The 20,833-nt window shown below is 32.1% G+C and overlaps 1 protein-coding gene and 1 long non-coding RNA gene across 2 annotated transcripts in view; one reads left to right on the top strand and one right to left on the bottom strand.

The window, feature by feature from the left end:
- LOC127714274 (tereporin-Ca1-like) overlaps nt 1-20,833 on the bottom strand; it is a 470,404-nt gene that overhangs the window by 343,663 nt on the left and 105,908 nt on the right. The window lies entirely within an intron of this gene.
- Nucleotides 22-13,341, top strand: LOC127714286 (uncharacterized). The gene is made up of 3 exons (XR_007987677.1): nt 22-2,249; nt 10,819-10,983; nt 13,138-13,341. It is a non-coding gene; the product is annotated as an uncharacterized LOC127714286 (long non-coding RNA).

Raw genomic sequence — 20,833 nt, forward strand, 5'->3', positions numbered from 1 at the left:
GTTTTGAGTAACAAAGATGTGTGCGTGCTTATGTGAATATATAGAAAACCTTTAAATTTGGGTGTCTCTGATGCTCTGATACAAATCTAATCCTCACCTTCAGAATCCTGCTAAAAGCCAACAAGAATTTTAGGCAAAATTCAAGAGATAAATGATATTCAATGAATTAGAGCCTTGTCCGTACCTATCCTTACCATCAAAATCTCAAGATATTTTTGTTTACATAAAACTGATTTTTTTCCCACTTTGATTGGATGCCGTCAAGTTAGGAGACCACAATTTTGACTTCTGATTGGACCCATGTGTGACGGAAATCCCAAACCTGTGTATTCAACTACTTACTTATGTAGTATAATAGCCTAGAATTTACATTCATTTATTTTTTCAGTCCAAATGATCCAGTTATATACCTCATTGCTTTACTATAACAATATTTCTGCGTGGGACACATGTTCTTGCACACCAAAACTGGTACCTGCCACCTTTAACCACTTAATGGAAAGAACATATTTCCATTTTGTTAGTCTGATTGAGTTCTGTAGTCATTTACCATTAAAAAAACATGCAGTTCATATGGTTACAGCATAAAAAAAATCATACATAGTTGTAAGACCAAATTTATTAAAGCAATATTTTTGTCTTTTGCCGTCAAACTGCTTTGAACGACAAAAAATTAGAAAAAAATGATTGTGTTCATATTTAATAAATTCTATTGTGTGAGTTTTCTGGTACAGTGTATGAATTATCCAACAGTTCTCAAAAATTCTTTAGTTTATTGTTTTATAACATGATATAAAACCACTTACAACTGATCTCAAGAAGTATTTTTCCATTGTCCGAGGTATTAAATAGTCTCCAATCTTGTCACTATCATTGTTCTGTTGACTGCAGTGCTGAAAAAGGCTTAGTTATGAATAAACTTTTTTTTTTGGTACATATGTATCACTTTGTAGATCCATGATGCACTAAACTAAGTTTACATTTATTCGCAATCACTCTCATATCTCTTCTCCACATAAGAGAGCTGTGTAGGCCGCAAGTTAAAATTTTAGAATTGCCACACTATTCCTGATGAGAGAGACCAGTTTACTTATTTCTGTAGCCTGTCCCACTGTACTAACTATGTATTAGACCTATAAAAAAAGAAGAATTCATATATTCATAGTTAAAAAATAAATAAATACGAAAATGTCCATATCATGTGAAATAAATCATTATACATGTTATAACAGGTAATATACAGTATATTCAGCTTTTCTTAGTATTATGCTGAGACTTATTTTACTTTTTTTTCTCTTTGTAATTGCTTTTTCTTTATATTTTATGATATAAAATCATTCTATGGTGAATATAATCATTTTAAAACTAATCAATTGAATGTCATTGTTTGTCATAGGATACAGAGTTATATATCTTGATATTTGATCATTCTTAAAATCCATGTAAAAATTATATGCTTGCAAACAGACCTATACATTGGCTGTGAATAAAAGAAACATAACACCTCACCTCTAAAACTCCTAAAAAGGCACAGTTTATCATATGTTAAAATCATGTTTAGGCTTAAGGTGGCAGAAACTAAGATGTGTGCGTGCTAATGTGAATATATAGAAAACCTTTAAAGCTTTCAAGCTTATATACAAATAAAATGTATGGTTTTGATTAACTAAGATGTGTGCGTGCTTATGTGAATATATTGAAAACCTTTAAATTTGTGTGTCTGTCCAGCATGCAGAATTTAAAATTCATAAATACATTGCAAATAAGGCAAAAAATGTGATGCTCTGATACAAATATAAGCCTCACCTTCAGAATCCTGCTAAAAGCCGACAAGAATTTTAGGCAAAATTCAAGAGATAAATGATATTCAATGAATTAGAGCCTTGTCCGCACCTATCCTTACCATCAAAATCTCAAGATATTTTTGTTTACATAAAACTGAATTTTTTTCCCCACTTTGATTGGATGCCGTCAAGTGAGGAGACCACAATTTTGACTTATGATTGGACCCATATGTGAAGGAAATCCCCAACCTGTGTATGCAAATACTTACTTATGTAATAATAGCCTAGAATTTGCATTCATTTATTTTTTCAGTCCACATGATGCAGTTATATACCTCATTGCTTAACAATAACAATATTTCCCCGCGTGGGACACATGTTCTGGCACACCAAAACTGGTACCTGCCACCTTATGTATTTTTTTTAACAAAAGTGAAGTGTAGATTTGTCACCCTTATAATACAGGTAAGGTATTTTGAGCGTTGACGTAAAATTTACTTATTTAAAGCTCACAGTCATCATTCTTATTCTTATATTTATTGATCAAATATTTGTTAACTCTATTGTAAAATTTTAATAAACAGAATTTCTTTCTACATTCATTGCTCAAGAACTAGTGTCATATATAAAATCCAGTCATGACCTATATATATTTATTATATATAGACCTGTGTTTTTGACAAATATATAGTGTATACTACAGTGTAGACACACACAATTATTAGAACACCGACCTGTTGAGCCTATGATACACTTTAAACATTAAAAACATCACTGCTACTAAAAGCTGCTAGCTGTCGTGTTGCCCAGTGTAATTTTCACTGAAGCATTGATGAGGGGCGTAAAGGGGGGGTATCTGCACGGAAGAACGCGAAATAAAATTGCCATTTCACGATGAACGAACAATTAAAAATTTCTTGCACGTTGATCTTTTTACCGATTTCACGAAACACGGTGAATAATGAACCTTTTTCACGGCTGCACGTGAAATAAAAATGGCAAAACACGTTGCACGAAAATAACCCTTTACCACCCTCATTGATGTATGTATGTAGTCATGGTGAATTATTCACAAACAGCAGTTATGTATGTAGTCAAAACACAATTGTATTAAAATGTACAAACTTTTTGTACAATCAGTTTTATACTTATTAGTAGTTAAATGTAAGAATTTTGTGTACAGTACTAATACATTGTAACCAAAGATAAATAGTATCTTGTTGTTCACCTCGGCCATCATAGAACTGACTTACCTTTTAAATTTCTATACGATACGGTTGAGAAATTAAGATGAAATAAGATAAGGTTGATGATTGAATCATAAGTATCTGAAACTAAGATGTCGATTTTGTTCACATATACGATTAAAACTACTTTGAAATCGTAAATGCATCAGGTATTTATCAAATATATTTATATCTCCTTTTACACCAAGATGTCGTTAAATGAAATTGGATACCCTGCATTTATCATGCTTTTCAATAACATATTGTCAAATCGCTGAAAGACCCCCCTCGTACTCTGAAGACCAGTCTGAAAATTGGTGTATGAAAAAAGTTTAGAATTTTGTTTGTACATTATTTTTTTCCAATCATGTTATCAATATTCAGCAATGATTAACAGTTGAAAAAATGTCAGTGTAAATAATTTCAAATGCACGAATAACGAAAATATATATTCTTTATTCCGAAAGCAATACAGCTTATAGGTATTAATATATCATTAAATATAGTAAACATCACATAGTACAATATAGTAATTCATTAATACTATTCATACAATTTAAATCAAATATAGGAGCATGATATTAATATAATTAAACAATCTTGAAGTATGATATATACATTCAACAATTACGATTTTTTTTTTGGCAATACATAAATACTTCCCAAAATTATTAAGTTCTTTTATATAACGCACAGATAACAATTGTATAAGTTTAAATACTGATGGATTTCTCCAATAATAAGGTTTTATATACTTCGTACGAATATCTTTATATCTAATACATTCCAAAATAAAATGATATTCATCCTCAACAGAATTACAGTTGCACATATTACGTATTCTAGCGTTTCTGTTCATATTTAAAAACCTTACAGTTTCAAAGTTCAAGTTATGTGCATGTAAACGGTACTTGCTTATCAATGGTTTATATCTAAAATTAACAGGTCTATTAATATAAAACTGCAATCCATGACCGTCATATATGTATTTGTAAAACTGACATTTAGAAGACTCCTCAAAAATGACATTACTTCAGAAATAGATCTACCAGTAAAACGCTGTTTGAAATCACCCATAAAAACATCTTCATTTAAAACACTTTGTGTCAACCATACATTACTTAACCCATAATTACATAATAAATCTCTTATTTTACATGACCATATTCAACTTATTTTTACTTTTTACATTGCCAGCCTCCAGCATTTTTGCATAACAATTTTTCAAAATACAATTGTCAGTTTTTAACAATTTACACCAATATTTCATCATTTTACAGTACCTCTGCACATACAATGGGACTCTACCTAGTTCAAAATACACCATGTAATTTGTAGTACTTTTTTTTACTTTCAAAATCCTCTTTAAAAAATATATAAGTGAAGAGTTTCAATGTCAATTGCTTTCTGATACCCCCACACTTCACTACCATAATTAACAATGCTTGAAACATATGTATCAAAAACACAGTGGTGTCTGTTTATTTAAATAGTCTTCTTTGATTTTACTGAATAAATTGAAAAGTTTTTTACCTTGATTTGACAGCATTTTCTGAATATTAGTAAAAATACCATTATAATTTAACAGCATACCCAGATATATAAATTATTCACATAACTCAATATTTTCACCATTAATAAACCATTTTTCTTCTGGTTTGATAACACCTCTGTTTCCAAATACAACAATCTTAGTTTTTAACATATTTATATGCAAATTATACCTTCCAGATCATATTTGGACAACATCTATCATTTTTTGAAGATCGTTTACGTTTTCGCTGAAAATAACAGTATCGTCAGCATACATTAATAAATAAAGATTGAGCATTCTCATGTTATGATTGACAACACAGTTTTATCAATTCTATTTCAATTTCATTGACATACATATCATATTAAAAAGGTGATAAGGATTCTCCTTGCATTAGACCAATGTCACAATTAAAAAAACTCAGGAAAATTTCCCTCATGTTTAACATATGATTTCAAGCTAGAAGACATAGATTTTATTAGATTTAACAATTTCCCGGTTACTAGTATACCACATTCAGCTAATTTCGCCCATAATTTAAAATGCTTAACACTGTCAAAAGCCTTTTCATTATCAATAAAACAACAGTATAACTTTTTCCGTTTCGCGAATATTTTGATATGATGGAATGAAGAGCAAAAATTGCATCATGAGTTCCGTGGCCAGGTCTAAATCCAAACTGTGCGTCTGAGATAATACAGTGTTCCTCGCTCCATTTCAGCAGTCTAGTATTGATAGTAGCTGTAAAAAGATTTCTTATATGAGACACTAATTATATGCCTCGATAATTTCCAGGGTCATTAACGGGATCTTTTTTTAAATAACGGCACTATTATACTTTTCACCCAGAGCTCTGGGAAGAATCAAGTGCATAAAATAACATTAAAAAGTTTACACAATAAAGGTAATAATACTGGCTTGTTTTCAATAATATATTCGTTCACGATATTGTCCACTACTGGAGATATATTCTTGTTTAATCTTCTTATACTGTCTTCGAGTTCCTTTTCGGTGAAAGGTCTGTCTAATGGTTCAAATATACAAGAGATATCGCCTTCTGCCTGATCCTCAGTACTGGTATCATTGTCGTTAAGACAATATGCATTTGCATAAAATAACATTGTTAAACAGGTTATAAATGTCTACGAAATAACTTTCTTAATCAGTGGTTACCAATGTAAAAAAACTTTTGATTTTGTTACCTGTTAAGAAAAGTGTCGTTTCTAGTGTTCTTACATTGAGAGTGTCTGGATATAGTTTAAAACAGACCAGAGAGAAAATAATGACAGAAACAACGTTAACAACACCTGTTGCAGCTTAAAATAGAAATGTTCAAAGGGGTGCCACATGTGAAGTAGGATCTGCTTACCCTTCCGGAGCACCTGCGATCAGCCCACGTTTTTGGTGGGGTTCGTGTTGCTCAGTCATTAGTTTTCTATGTTTTGTTTTGTGTACTATTCTTTGCCTTGTGGTCTTTTTCTTTTTTAGCCATGGCGTTGTCAATTTATTTTCGACTTATGAGTTTGAATGTCCCTTATGGTATCTTTCGCCTCTTTTCCAAAAATCTTAGTAATGCATGATAGATAACACGTGCGGGGATCGAATTCACAGCATCAGTGTTGACAGGCTAGTGATACAGTGGTTGAACTACTAAGACCACTCGGACACCAAAGTCCCTATACGCAATCCATTAATCGTCAATACATTGTTATCTATCAGGCAGGTGGGTTCGACTCCAACCTTAATTGACTAGGGTTGCCAGTTTTCCTACCGTAGGTCGGTGGTTTTCTCCGGGCACTCCTGCTTCCTCCACCAATAAAAACTAGCCGCCACGAAATAGCCAACAGTGCTGAAAGTGGCGTTAAACACATACCAATCAATAAATGAATTGCTAATACTGATGGACCCTAAATTAATTAAATCATTCCTTAGACTTAATGATGATAGCTTGTTTTCATACATGTAGATGGTAAAAAAAACTGCATGTACATTACAATTTACAAAATATGCTGAATCAGTTGATGCGCAGCATGATGATGAAGAGGTCAACAAAGTGGAATGTACAAACGGTTTCAATTCTTTTAAATTGACGGGGTTGGGGAAATCCCTCGTTTCAGCAATCTTTAAATTATCAAAAATCGTAACTCCCTCTTTTCGAAACCATCGGGAACTGCCTCTGTTTTTGAAATATGTGTATGTTTATGAATTGGTCTTATATACATTATATTTAATTTGAATTTCACCTGATTTTTTTGAGACAAAATTTGAGGTTGGGAGGGAGAGTGGGTAAAATTAGCAACGACCTCAACCTCTTTGAACTGTCTCAAATATATTTTCATAAAATTGATTGAAGAAAAACCACTCGTTTTATTTGCGTGTGACTTTTGGTGAATATCCTTTGGTTATGAAAAAAGAGTTTACTTAAGAAACGATAAGTACGCACTTTACAAATATATTGTCATTAACATTTATCCCGAATCTCAATGTTATAAATGATAAAATAAACAAATATTAAACTTTCCGAAAGCCTCACATAAACTATGGGAGGCTGTAATTATTACGAACAAAGAAACAAGAACTTTATACTATGTGTAATATATCCATCAAGATAAATAACTGTAGTATAGCTTATAATAAATTATCAAAAAATCTCCTTATTTGACGATCCCGTAGGCCAGGTAAAAAAAAAGAAGAAGAAAAAGCATAAACTCGTATCAAACTAATTTCAAAATACAGTCCTACAGTATTTGAATTGTAATGAAACAAATGGTGGAAACCTTTGCTCAAAACCAAATGTTCAAAAGACCGTCTCCGGAGTAAAACTTTCGACAGTAGATATATTATGAGAAAATCTACTTAGAGATATAAATGAAATAAATTAACCCTGTATTCTGTATATCAGTGCAATCAGCAAACAAAATATATAGTCCATGCACGAGAAAATATGTACACATATCATAAAAATCTGATGAATATTAAATGTAAAAACTCGAAAGAAACGATATGTCCAAATATCGCTAAGAAACCTGACAGTATCAGTGTTGGTTGTAATTTTCCTGTTTTTAAAGCTCTACAACTTTATATCTGATTTTGCCTTCCAAATGTCTTGATTCGAGTGCCACTGGTGAGTCTTATGTAGACAAAGCGCGCGTCTGGCGTGCTGAATAAGTAATACTGGTATCTTTGATGAATTTTTACAATTACTGAGTCGAAGCCACTGCTGGATTACATTTCGTCTCCGAGGTTATCACCAGCCCAGTTGTCAGCACTTTTGTATTGACATGTTCATTTTCTGCAAATTTATTACTATTTATATTTTTTTTTTTTTTTTTTTTTAAACTTAATTTTATTGACATAGATATAAGAAGATGTGGTATGAGTGCCAATGAGACAATATTTACTTTTGTTAAAAGATACATCAAATACCGGTACCTTATCCCGGCCTCGTTAACATTAGTATAGAGCATATATTATGGTTAGTTGTGTTACAATGTAGTAGACAGATTTTCATTAATCCGGATATAATTTATGTCTTCACCTGGATGATTTTTTATACTAATTGCTTTGTTTACAAAATAGCTTGATAACACTTGTAGTGATTTAAATATGTAATACATGTACACATTTGTATCTGATCTAATATGTATTAGCCAAGGAATTTTACCAAAATATTTGTTTTTGGAGGATTAATGATATGCCGTTATTCTATTCTGTTGTGAATGTTTGTTTGAAATTTACAAAATATATCTACAGTAAAATCGGGTGCTATTTCTCATTCAGTTGAAGGTAATTTTCATTGACTAAGTGTTCTTGTCATGTTAGATGTCTTATATCTTGAATAACATTAAACTATAGTAAATGTTTAGTTTACAACAATAAAAAGAGACAAATAATATAATACAAATAATAACACAAGAATAAAACTACTGTAACAGTTGTATAAAAATACAGTCAAAGCTCAAACCAAAATTCATAAACACTATAATATATTTATATTTGTACGACTTTGCCCCCAGCAGAGCTATAGAAAAACAGTACATTAACGGGTGTTACACGGACACTTTTTAGATGATACACGGACACTTTTTAGTTGTTACATGGACACTTTTTATGAATAGAATCACTCGTGCACGATCAGTGAGTTCATGGGCACTTTAAATTTCAATTAGATTTGAACTTTTTGTTTCACCGACATATTTCCTGTCTTTTTATTAAAATATTTACGTTGGCATCAATAACTATAATTTTTTGAAACAATTCTAGTATATAATTACTATTCATATCAATACGCTTAGGGGTTGACCATTTAACTTCAAAGGGTGGGGAAAAGGGGGGGGGGGGGGGGGGGGGGGGGGGTATGGTTTTTTTCCTAAAAAAATATTCTGATCCCCAATTTTATGAGAAAAAATATATTGTGGTCAAGCAGATGACAAAAGAATGTTCTGATTCCTGATTTTCCAAATATCGTATGTAATAGACTAAGTGCTTATTTCGAAAAAAAATATTTGGGTGATAGCATTGAAAAACTAAATAATTTTCTTACCCAAAAAAACATACCCCTTTGGAAGCTAAATGGTCGGTCTGTAAATATATTTTTTTCAATATATGGACATGAATAGTATTCTGGACATTGCTGAAAGTAAAGAAATGCTGGTACCGACGTTTATATTTCAATAAAAAAGACAGGAAATATATATAAAAAAATCAAATCTAATCGAAAGATAAAATCCCTATCAACTCACCAATGCACGATTGATCCTATAAATAAAAAGTGTCCGTGTAATACATGTTCAAACAGGCAGCAAATCTTGAAGAAAATCATTGAACTTATGTCACCAATTTTGGACGGTAAGCTCCGATTGGATAATATTGTGACACGTGTTTAATCCTGATCAACACGATAAGAGACATATAAAAACCTATTAGCATGAAAATTAGAAAAAAAAATCCAAAATATATGCCTATATATATCAAATAACAAGACAAAATCCATTTTTTTCATAACATTTCATTCACTAATGAAATAGGAAATTCATTATTTATATCCATTTATATTGTAACAGTTATTGAATTCATATATATGGGAGCAAACGAACGATTTTTATGACTTCTTAAGGGGAATGGGGGAATGGAATGGCACATCCTGCATTTTTTCAACAAAAAAATGATCAAGCCTGTTTATTTTAAATTTATTTTACACCCCCCCCCCCCCTTTTCCCCCTTTTCCGTTTTTCCCCAAATAAAAATCAAATGTTAGCTTGCTTACCTCTGAAATCTTTTTCATACATTACTTACATGCGAAGTTGCATTTTAAAAAGTCTCAAATGTGAACGACATTCATCTTTTACTTGACATGGTTCTTTTTTATAAAGTTATTAGATTCTTGAATTTCTTGAGAAACAAAAAAAACTCTCGGCTGAAGGGAAGTGAGAAAAAAGTTTGTTTAGACTGTAACTTACATTAACTGGTATATGGCCATTTAAGTTTCTAATCTGTTTAATTTTGCTACATCTTTTAAAGGCAAAATGTAATACTTCTTTCTTGAAACGTCGTACAAGTCAGATACAAAACAAAGGTAACAAAAAAACAGGCCGGAAACAACTTGCCGTATAGTTCTTCTGCACTTGTAGTCAGGTCAAGGTCCTCGGCTATTGCCTCGGACCTTGACCTGACTACTCGTGCAGAAAAACTATCCGGCAACGGTTGTTACCGGCCTGTTTCTTTGTTACCTTTGTATTGTATCTAATACATATTTCCCAATGTGTCTACTACAGTCGTTTCACGTTATTTGTTTTCGAAAAAATCACAGATCATCTATGAGGGGGGGGGGGGGGGTAGGAGAGGTCCTGATCCCGAAATCCCGGGCTTAAAAACATGGAATCCCGAGGTCCCGAATTTAAAAAAATTTAAATCCCGACATCCCGAAATTCGAAAAAAGAATTCCCGGATCCCGAAAGGATCAATCCCGAAATCCCTAGCTTAAAAACCCCGATCCCGGAGTCCCGATAAAGGTCCTACCCCCCTCATCTATGAGAATGATTTTAAAAAAGCTTTATTATACCCTCATTTGACTAATTCCTGTTATTTTTCTATTATAATGTAATTGCATTTACTAGATGGATTGAAGAGACAAAAGGAGTATGTACAGACCACTTTGTTCATTCAAACAAAGTTGTTCATTCATGTCAGACTTATTGTCTGTATGTAGGAGTAATGTTTCCACTGAATGGAGAGGGATAATAAATTGAACTATTGAAGTATTAAACTTTTGAAGAGGTTAAGTATTGAAATGGCTAGCGTTTCAAGACGTCAGGACAGATTCAACAAACAAAAGGACGTCACTCAAAACAATGACAGTAACGATGGTGTATCTAAAGACGTTAGAATAGCATTCAGGACGACACTAAAAGTAAAGACAGAAATGATGATGCAAACACAGGTATAATTCTCTCACATGCTATATTAAGCATATTTTTTCATGCGCAGTGGTTAGAAAATTGGAATGTATTGGTGGTGTTTTTGGCTATTATCTCGATATGTCTTACAGATATAGAACAATCATTTCCTAAGAACGATAACCACGTTTATGATCTACCATTCTTCCTGTTGGTATGATTATATTTACCCAATTTTTGTAGGCCTTTTTATCTATTTTATTATTTTTTTTGGTGGGAGGGGGGCATTTCTTGAAAACCTTTAATAGAAAGAGCTGTAAACAGCACATATTATCAGCAGACCAAGATCTACAAATAGTCAATGGATGTCTTATAGAAGTTATTGGCTTTGAATGAATATATTTACCCAATTTTTGTAGGAATTAATTTTTGGGTGGGGGCATTTCTTGAAAACTTTAATAGAAAGAGCTGTAAAAAGCACACGTTATCAGCAGACTACGATCTTCAGATAAATCTATATAACACAAAAACAAAAACTTTAATGGGTTTGTTATAAATTTCTTATAGGATTTATTGGCTTTAAATGACAATTTTAATACAAATTTGCGTTTTTGCTATGATCTTGAAACACATAATAAATAGAGAGAAACTATAAAGAGCAAACATGATCAGAAAAAATAGGACCTCGAAATAAGTAAAACATAACCGAAATGTTTCATTGACGCATTATAGGACTTCTTATATGAGTTATTGCTCATTAATAATGATTTTTACCCATTTTTTGGCATATTTTGCCAAAACTATAATAGACAAAGAAATTTGAAAACAACAAAAATTACCAACAAGACAAGATACGCAAATGGATCAACACAAACTGAAAATGTGAATCGACTCACTCTTAATAGAAGTTTTGCATTTTAAAGATAATTTGTACCCCATATGTTTGTCTTTTATCGTAAAAACTATATTAGATACAGATTAACTGAAAACCCGCAACTGACAATGGACTAGACGTTTCGGATACAGTTGTCCTTTGATGGAATTTTTTAATGTATTTTTTTAATCAGAAAGACAAGATATACTGGTAACAGCTAGAAACCAAGAGATAAAATTAGTCAATTCACTCCTTTTAAGGTAATTTTCCTAAAATGACTATGCACTTTTTAAAATTGTTTTCGAAGTGGATCAGGATCAAACCAAGTCACATTTATACTCAGTGTGTACAGATGGTTGTAGGTGTTACCCTAGTCACACTAATACTCAGTGTGTAAATACAGCTGTATGATTTAATCTTGTCACACTTATACTCAGTGTGTAAAGATAGCTGAAGGTGTTAACCTAGTTACTCTTATACTCAGTATGTAAAGATGGCCGTAGATGTCAACCTGGTCACATTGATAATCGGTGTGTAAAAAGAGCTGTAGGTGTTAACCTAGTCACAGTTAAACTCGGTGTGTAAAGATAGATGTAGGTATTAACCTATTCACATTTAAACTCGGTGTGTAAAGATAGCTGTAGGTGTTTAGCTAGTCACATGTATACTCAGTGTGTAAATACAGCTGTATGTTTTAATCTTGTCACACTTATTTTCAGTGTGTAAAGATAGCTGAAGGTTTTTTACCTGTTAACACTTATACTCATTGCGTTAAGATAGCTGTAGGTGTTAACCTAGTCACACTCATACTCAGTGTGTAAATACAGCTGTAGGTTTTAATCTTGTCACACTTATACTTAGTGTTTTAAGATAGCTGTAGGTGCTAACTTAGTCACACTTGTATTCACTGTGTGAAGAGGGATGTAGGTGTTGTTTAAGATTTGTGATGTTGCACATTTTTGTACGATGAGCAATGTAAGCGCCTGGCAGCCCATCGTTTTCAATGTTCGTTTGTTGTTTTGTTTTTTAAACGAAACTATCCTTGATAGTCGTAATAATTCTACTCTTGTGACTGACTTGGTGAAAAATATCAGAGCAATGACAATTTGTTAACTTATAAGTTTATTATTAGCTAAACATATCATAAGAGTAACGGGGAAAATAACTGATGAAATCTTTGGGAAACCAATCCAATCAAGGTCAAGGGCAAAGACTCTGGTATCGGTATAGCGGTAGTTAAAAATCTTTCAAATCTGATATAACTTCGTATGCAAAACAAATTTGTATTGTTTGAATTTATTTTAATCATTTTCTTGTCAAACAGGAAATAACACGCAAAACCAATCAAGCAGGAGTCGAGCTACTTGGAATGAACACACGATAACCTCCATGGGAGATTCAACACGGCTCGGCAGTTCTCTGTATGGAACAAACCTGTCTAAGTTATAACTATATGTCATGTTTTATTAACGTGAGCACATTTTAGTAATGTAAATAGTAAAAGTTCTATTTAAAGCAGTCACAACAATTTATACTAAATTTAACTTTTTTTTATAAACTTCTAATTTCTGTTAGTTATTGACTTTACTTTAGAGTTTCTTTTGCGGTTTATCGATGTCTGTTGATTTTTGCTTGTATAAAGTTCCATCGAAAAAAAGTCCATTGCGTTGGTCGAGTAAACTAAATGTCTCTCGAGACAAGTGAATAAACCAGATGTCATAATTCGTATTGTTCAGTCTTTGGTTTTCTGTGCTGTATTGTTTATAATGTTGTTCGTCGTTTTTTCTTTTTTCGTCAACCTTCATAATTTTTTATACGATCCTTGGACAGTGGTTTCAGGAGAAAAAAAATGATAATTATTTTTTTCTTATGAACATTACTGGTACAAGGACATATAATGTAGTTGTTTTTGTGGTGAACATTATATACAGTCTAGGGTTCACGCTTTTTTGGATATAAAAACTTCAACAAAAGCTTTTTCAAGATCTAGAAATATAATCTGAAGAAAACTTTGAATTATTTCTAATGTTCCATGTTTTACCGAATCAGATAAATGAACCAAGTGTTATTTAAACTAACGTTTACTTGTAGATACGGTCTAAATTAAAAGTTTAAAACGCCAATAGCCTTGTTAACGTATTTGCATATACATACCTTGATCACAACTTTACCTAGACTTAATTTTGAATTGTATATATACTAATGAGGAATTGGAGCTAAACTTAAAAACGAATCACCACTGTTTAAAATGTAATTATAGTGTGGACAGCTTCTTGAAAATTTAAACAGTTACAAGAACCTCTAGATATGAAGAAGAGATGTTTGGAATACGACAATTAGTCAAGAACCTTAGTCCTATCACAACAATATAATCAAAAACTACATTACGTCTTGAGCAAAACAAGAATCAGAAGCAAAAATCAACTCCTAAGTCAGCCCGAGTCTGTATGGTCTTTAACAAGTTTTAAATTTGTTTATTATCGAGCATCAAAACCAAAGAGAATTACACTAGAACAGCTCACTGAACAATTCAAACCTTACGTACAAAACGAGATGTGAGGTATAAGCCAATAAGACAGCAGCCCAATGACCCCAAAACACAGAAAGACAGTTAATTTTAAGAAAAATAAAAAAATTCCTTTACCGATGAAGTAGTAGTTTTATATAGATATATTTCAGTACGCATTTCGCGTGTTTCTAGAATAAACTTCTTTTATATGGTACGTATGAGATTTTGAGAAGCCAAAATAAATTACTATCATATTTACGCTGACCGCAGCAGAACAGACAAAATTCATATGAAACTTTTCTTGTTGCCCCCTCCCCTCTTGACTGATATTTCCCTTGATTCATTCTTCCCTCTTACCCCTTTCATTTTTGCACTGTAGTTAGTGAATATAACAATAGACTCTGTCTGTCTGCACGTTACACGTTCTTGTTTACGCAATAATAATAATAATTGATTGTTGTTTGCTTAACGTCAAATAACAAATAGTCCATGCATGTTCAGGTCGAGAAGAATTTAGCAATAAGTCTGATAGGTAGGTTCTGTAAACTGGGTCGACCGGGACACAGAACGACAAACTTAGACTGTCATTGGAAAATAAGGGTATATTGTATACTTAATATGACAGAAATTTTGCCTTGCAACAGGTCTTTCACAGACCCCTTAAACAGTTGTATCAATGGCTCCTTGCAATGCATAGAGCGTGGCACTCTTCCCACATGAGGCTTCGTATTAAACGTCTCCATTCTGACTGGAGACGACTGCGTATTTATACATCCCGCAAAACCCACTCCCATTCTTTAGCATGGGCTATAGTGCCGTACGGGGAGAAGTCCCGTTGACATTATATATATACCCCGGTCAACCTTTGAGTTGAACTTGAGAAAAGTATTTTGGTTTCTATTGGTCTATGGCATGGAAAATTGGAAGAGTCCGACGAACATGGTAATGTATTTTCTTCTTCCTGTGGAATTACGTGCTGAAAGAAACGAACAATTGACTAGTTAAGTAACAAAAATATAATTCAATGAACATTTCGTATTGTACACAATAATCGTTTTAAAAATCTAAGTGTTACTATGTTTTTTTGTAATCGTTGAATTTCTTTCTATTTTAATAATTTAAAACTGATTGATTAGAATACAGAAATTTTGCATGCAAAGAAATGATAATAGATTTTATCCATTAAGTTGTTATTTGAAAAAAAAGATCATGTCCTGTTTTGGAAGTGAAGTTTACCATCAAAAGATTGGCACTCTGATGTGGACTTACTGTGTCTTTACCATCGACGTTTTCTTATTCAACTTTACAAATGTCCATATAAAATGCAAGTCTTTAGATTTTTTCAACACTAAATTCAAATATCAAGAAGAAAATTTTGAATTTACAGGTATTTCGATATTTTTCGAAATGTCGTTTCACCTGGTTTGTATTAATTTAATGACATTTCTTTAGATAGCACACAACACGGCTACGAAATAACAGGACCAAGCGGAATTGTTTCGTGGTTAATAAAAAACACAGAAAAACGGGTTGTGGTCGTGTGGAGATCGCCGTTTTTAGCCAGCAATATTATGGGAGTGTGTTTGACTACATATACAGTAGGAATAGACGATCATGATAGTTCATTGTTCAATAAAGTTACACAACGGAAAACAGATGCGAATCTCAAATATAAATGTTTTACTTATGACAATGTGATAAGGAAATAATGATAGAAGATTACGATTTTCAAATATGTGGTTCAATGGGAACCAGTCATAAACCGGAAGTCAAAATAACTGTCCGGCCAATAAACAAGCTAGACCTGTCTATCGCCGATGGGATACAATAACCGGTGAAAATATTTCTAATGAATGAATCAATAGCTGTGATTTTGATGCGGGAGATGTCGCTAATAGATTATTGGACAATAAATCCCATGTACTGTTAACAACTACACATATTCACAACCACTATTAAATATGAACATATATGTACATTAGTTTTCCCGCGTTTCGGCTATTAAATGTAATATCAGGATCGAACATGTCTGTATTAACGATGTGTAAAGCAGGTATTGTCCGATCGAAACTGTTTTTTTATCAATTGATTAAACCTTAACGGTATATTTTCAAAAAATGTCGAATTTTCAGTACACCCATGCTAAAATTTGTATTTCTAATGGAAATTTCAGTTGTAATGGTTTAAATGAAAGCTTGTCGGATTTATGATTCAGAACATTGATAATAAACATGATTTACATCTATTTTGATAAGATTAAAATATATCTAAGTCCGATTTTAGGGGTATTTGTGTGCGTACAGTGTCAGAAAAACACATTGCAAATGATTTTTTCCCGATTTTCTGATCGCCTTGATATGCAAAAGGGACTTTTTAAGAACGTTAATAATTACTCTAACGAAAAATCGTAGCTTCTTAATCATTATATGTAACATATTATCTACAAACTAAATTCAATCAGCGTACGGGAGGTTCATGTCCATCCTGTTACCGCTACTTAAATCAGCCGTGATATTGTTCTCCCTATGAATATCGAATCAGTCAATGTTGATTTCAAAAGTTCAAAGTTACCTTTACATTTAAAACACCATGTTTCTTGTACGACAGTGTAGAGAAAAGAAATTTTAAGACATTTAGTGAAAAAAATAGAGGGTACTTTTTTCATGTCTATGCTGTTACCAACAATTTTGATTAATTACACCAAAAGCATACTTGTAAAAAGTGCAATAACGTGTTGGAAATCAAATTCACAACAGAAAACCATAATCACTTCACCAAAGGGAGTAGTCATTTCACAACAGCATTCAAAAATGAAGAAATTTGTCTATCCTGTTATGTCTATCCTGTTACTATGGTTGCTATGGTTACAGTAACAGGATAGACAATTGTAGACAGAAACGTCGTTAAAAAAATTATCTTAACATATAGTTGCTAAACGAATGAAATATTTCGTTGTTTGAACTCATCTTAAAGTTATAACGTCTTATTCTTCCCATTTAAGCATTTGCAGGTGCAATACTGATATCGGTAACAGGATAGACAAAAAGGTAACAGGATAGACTTTTATATAGTGACATATCATAAACGTACGTTCCTGTTACCAATGAAATAAAGAGAAAAGTAAACTAACTTATGAGGGATTTACTTGATGTTGGGTATATTTGAAAGAGGGAAAAAAATGCCGAACAATATGAATTGCTATCTTAGACTTGCATTACTGGTGGTAATTTTTACAACCTTTGAAAACCAATTTTTAGAGGCATTTTTCAGTACAACCTGGAAAATTGGCAAATAATCTATTATTTTACAGAATGAATATATATAGAAGTTTATTCTCTTGAAAACCATCTAATTGGCTACGTAAAACAAGCTTAAAATTTTATCTAAACCTTTTCTTAATAACCCAAAATTTATTTTGAAAATGGTAACAGGAGAGACAAAATATTGTACCACCTATCAAAAAATGTTTCAAGATATTCTTGTATGACATTATTAAGGTTGCATTTTTTAACATGTTGTTCTTTAAGTACTGTTTGTTTTGATTTGCTTATGTAGAGGGTTGTTTGAATAAGAAACTTTTAATAAATTTTTCAATTTAAAAATTCGACATTTTTTTAAAATGACCCTTATACGGGTTCATGTATTTTCCTTTCTGGTCGTCATTTGAACAGGTCGGGCCCACTAGAATTCTGACGTCAGAATACATTTGCATGGTAATTTTCCAAATATGAAATGTAAATTGACCAATCGACACTATGAAACACAATGCATTGTGGGTTGCTGCGAGTTTACTATCACCTAATAATACGTGTAACTTGGTTGAAAATAATTTTCTAGTATTGAACCCCGGAATCTCTTAATTGTTTATTATTTTTGCTAATCAAATGTACTGTATATATAACATAATCTTCAATTTGCATGCTCCGACTTCAAAAATATTGTTCCAGCATTCCAGTTTTATTTTCGTCTTGTCAAAGTAGTAAAAAACCGGTTTCGTCTATTGTTATGCACTGTACATGTGCATTAATTTCACGTGAAATTAACATCGAAATCTCTTTTGTCCAGGCCAGTAAAACTGCTCTTATTTAGCTCTTTAAAACTAATTAAAACATTTTAAAAGAATGGGTTACATGATACTGTATGCTCTTGGAATATATTCGTATCACATATTCTTAATTCTTTCCATAAACAATGTTATTTCATAAAGATCAGAGAATAGGGCGGGACACTTGTCTTTTGTTGAAGTCGTTACGTTGAACCTTAATAGTTGTCTTTTGGTTATTTTTGTCGTTTGGTTGACATTCACGCCACACTTCATTTAATTCCTAGTCGTAGTTTAAAACCTGTTAAATAACATCGTATACTCGTAAAAGCAAAAGTAAAGGAAAATAAAGGGAGTGGTTTATCATTTAATGTCACAAAATCACTACGTGCAAAAGAAAAACATAGAATAAATGGAACTCCGCCGCCTTTTTGTTTTTTTTTTGTTTTTTTTTATCTCAAAGTCTTACAAATATCATCCCATGAACTAATTACACGCATAGTAACACAGACAATATGTATTTACAATAAAACAATATTCGATGATACAATATTCAGTGCATGTGGTAACACTAGAACACATATTTCGATCATGTAAAAGAGCTTGCAGCATTCGTTTTTGGACAACGTTCCAATTATTGAACTTTGCGATGACAGCAGAATGACAAAATGTAGGTTAAATATCATTAAACCTATATGTATATAAATACTGTGTAGAAAAGAAATATTTGTCAATGCGTCACACTGATATTTGACTCTCTCTTCTCCAATTTAATGAGATATCTGAAAAGTTCAGGAGCCACCCGTTTACGAAATCTGTACAACAACAAAAATATCTTTCAACAAAGTTTTTGTGTCGTTTGGTTGCTGTCCCGTGAACGAATGTCTAAAATCTTTGTTTATCGATTTATACTATTAATGGGTATTGTTCGAGTATTTCAAACACTATTTTCTTAGGACAGAAACATCAATTCGTTAATCTGGGTATAGAACTAACAATACTATATATAATAGTGTGTAAATCTGAAAAAAATGCGTTGCATGTCAGTAAAAACAAGTGTTTTCTGAAATCATTAAAAAATATAAACTGAATTGTTACACAAACTTAGAGTACACTTGTGAAAAGACGATATTTCAAATGTTTTTACAGAAACCCGCTTGTGATTGTCTTTTGAAACAAAAAAGTTAGGTACAAAATGTATGTCTGTTCAAAGGATACAAATGTTCAAGAAACCGAAATTTTAAGTAAATGTCAAAATTTCGACCCAATTTATCTCTAAAAGTAGCACATGAAGGTATATTTTTCATTACATATTTGAATTGACTAGGTAAAAAACAGCTTAATTTTATGAACATTTTCTTAAAAAAGATCACAGTGGAATCAAAACTGTATCATATGCTCTTAAACAAACATATATATCGACGGCAACATTAGTATGCTAAATTATGCTGTTGAAGCATAGATAGTAGACATCCAAATTATATTTTTGATAACAGATTTAATTTAACAAAGCTATTATATAGGCGTAGGTATTTTTTCTTTCTGAATTTCAATTTACATAAGTATTAATAATACTATGTGTAAGATTAGTATTCCACATTTTACTTAGGACTCAGCATATTCAAAATCAACGCGAGATCTCGCGTTGTCCCCATGAGACGGTCAGTCGAAAATGTAGTTGGTGCTAGATAACACAAGTTACAAGACCTTTTATGGCCATAGAATACTTAATGGTACGGGAAGGAACTTTTTAAGTTGTTTGTAAATGGTCAGTGAAGGAATTGTATGGAATTTTACTACAAATGTAATGTATGAAATATTTATTATATACTAGTACAAATGTGGACACATATCAGTGTGGATAGTATGTTTGAATGATTGACAGTATTTTCTGACAAAAAAATTTCTACGGAATTTTTTTCCATAGCGTTCTATGTTAAACTGTGTTCTACAGTGACAGCCACCCTGAATATCAGACCAGTACCAAATACTAAAAAAGGTGTAGTGCCGGTTATTCAATATTTGGTTTTTATGTTCAAGATTATCATGGAGAAGACACTTGTTGTACATGTTATATGGATTACCAAATGATTCTGTTAGAGTATGTTCCACAACTTTGCTTTTGGATAAAAGCAAACACTCAAAATTAGTAGAGGAACACATAAGCTGCATTTCTGCATTATATGTGATTTTAATATGCAAGATCAATTATAAAAACCTGTATGTATGTTCTTTTCGTATGGTTCTGATTATGTCTGTTGTTGTGAGCATTTCTTATATACTAGTACTAGTATGTTGAATATTGTATAAGAATTCTGGCGTCCAGCATACTTGACGGGCTAGTCGGCAAAATGTATTTTGTATTTAATTTGTATATTGTTTATGCAAAACGTACTTGTTCGAAAGATGTAGATCTATTCATCGTTAATAGAGGTCATACATTTTCTATTATACTTTTCCAGGTCTTTA

Source organism: Mytilus californianus, unplaced genomic scaffold (assembly GCF_021869535.1).
Source record: "Mytilus californianus isolate M0D057914Y unplaced genomic scaffold, xbMytCali1.0.p SCAF_9, whole genome shotgun sequence".
Classification (NCBI taxonomy): domain Eukaryota; kingdom Metazoa; phylum Mollusca; class Bivalvia; order Mytilida; family Mytilidae; genus Mytilus; species Mytilus californianus.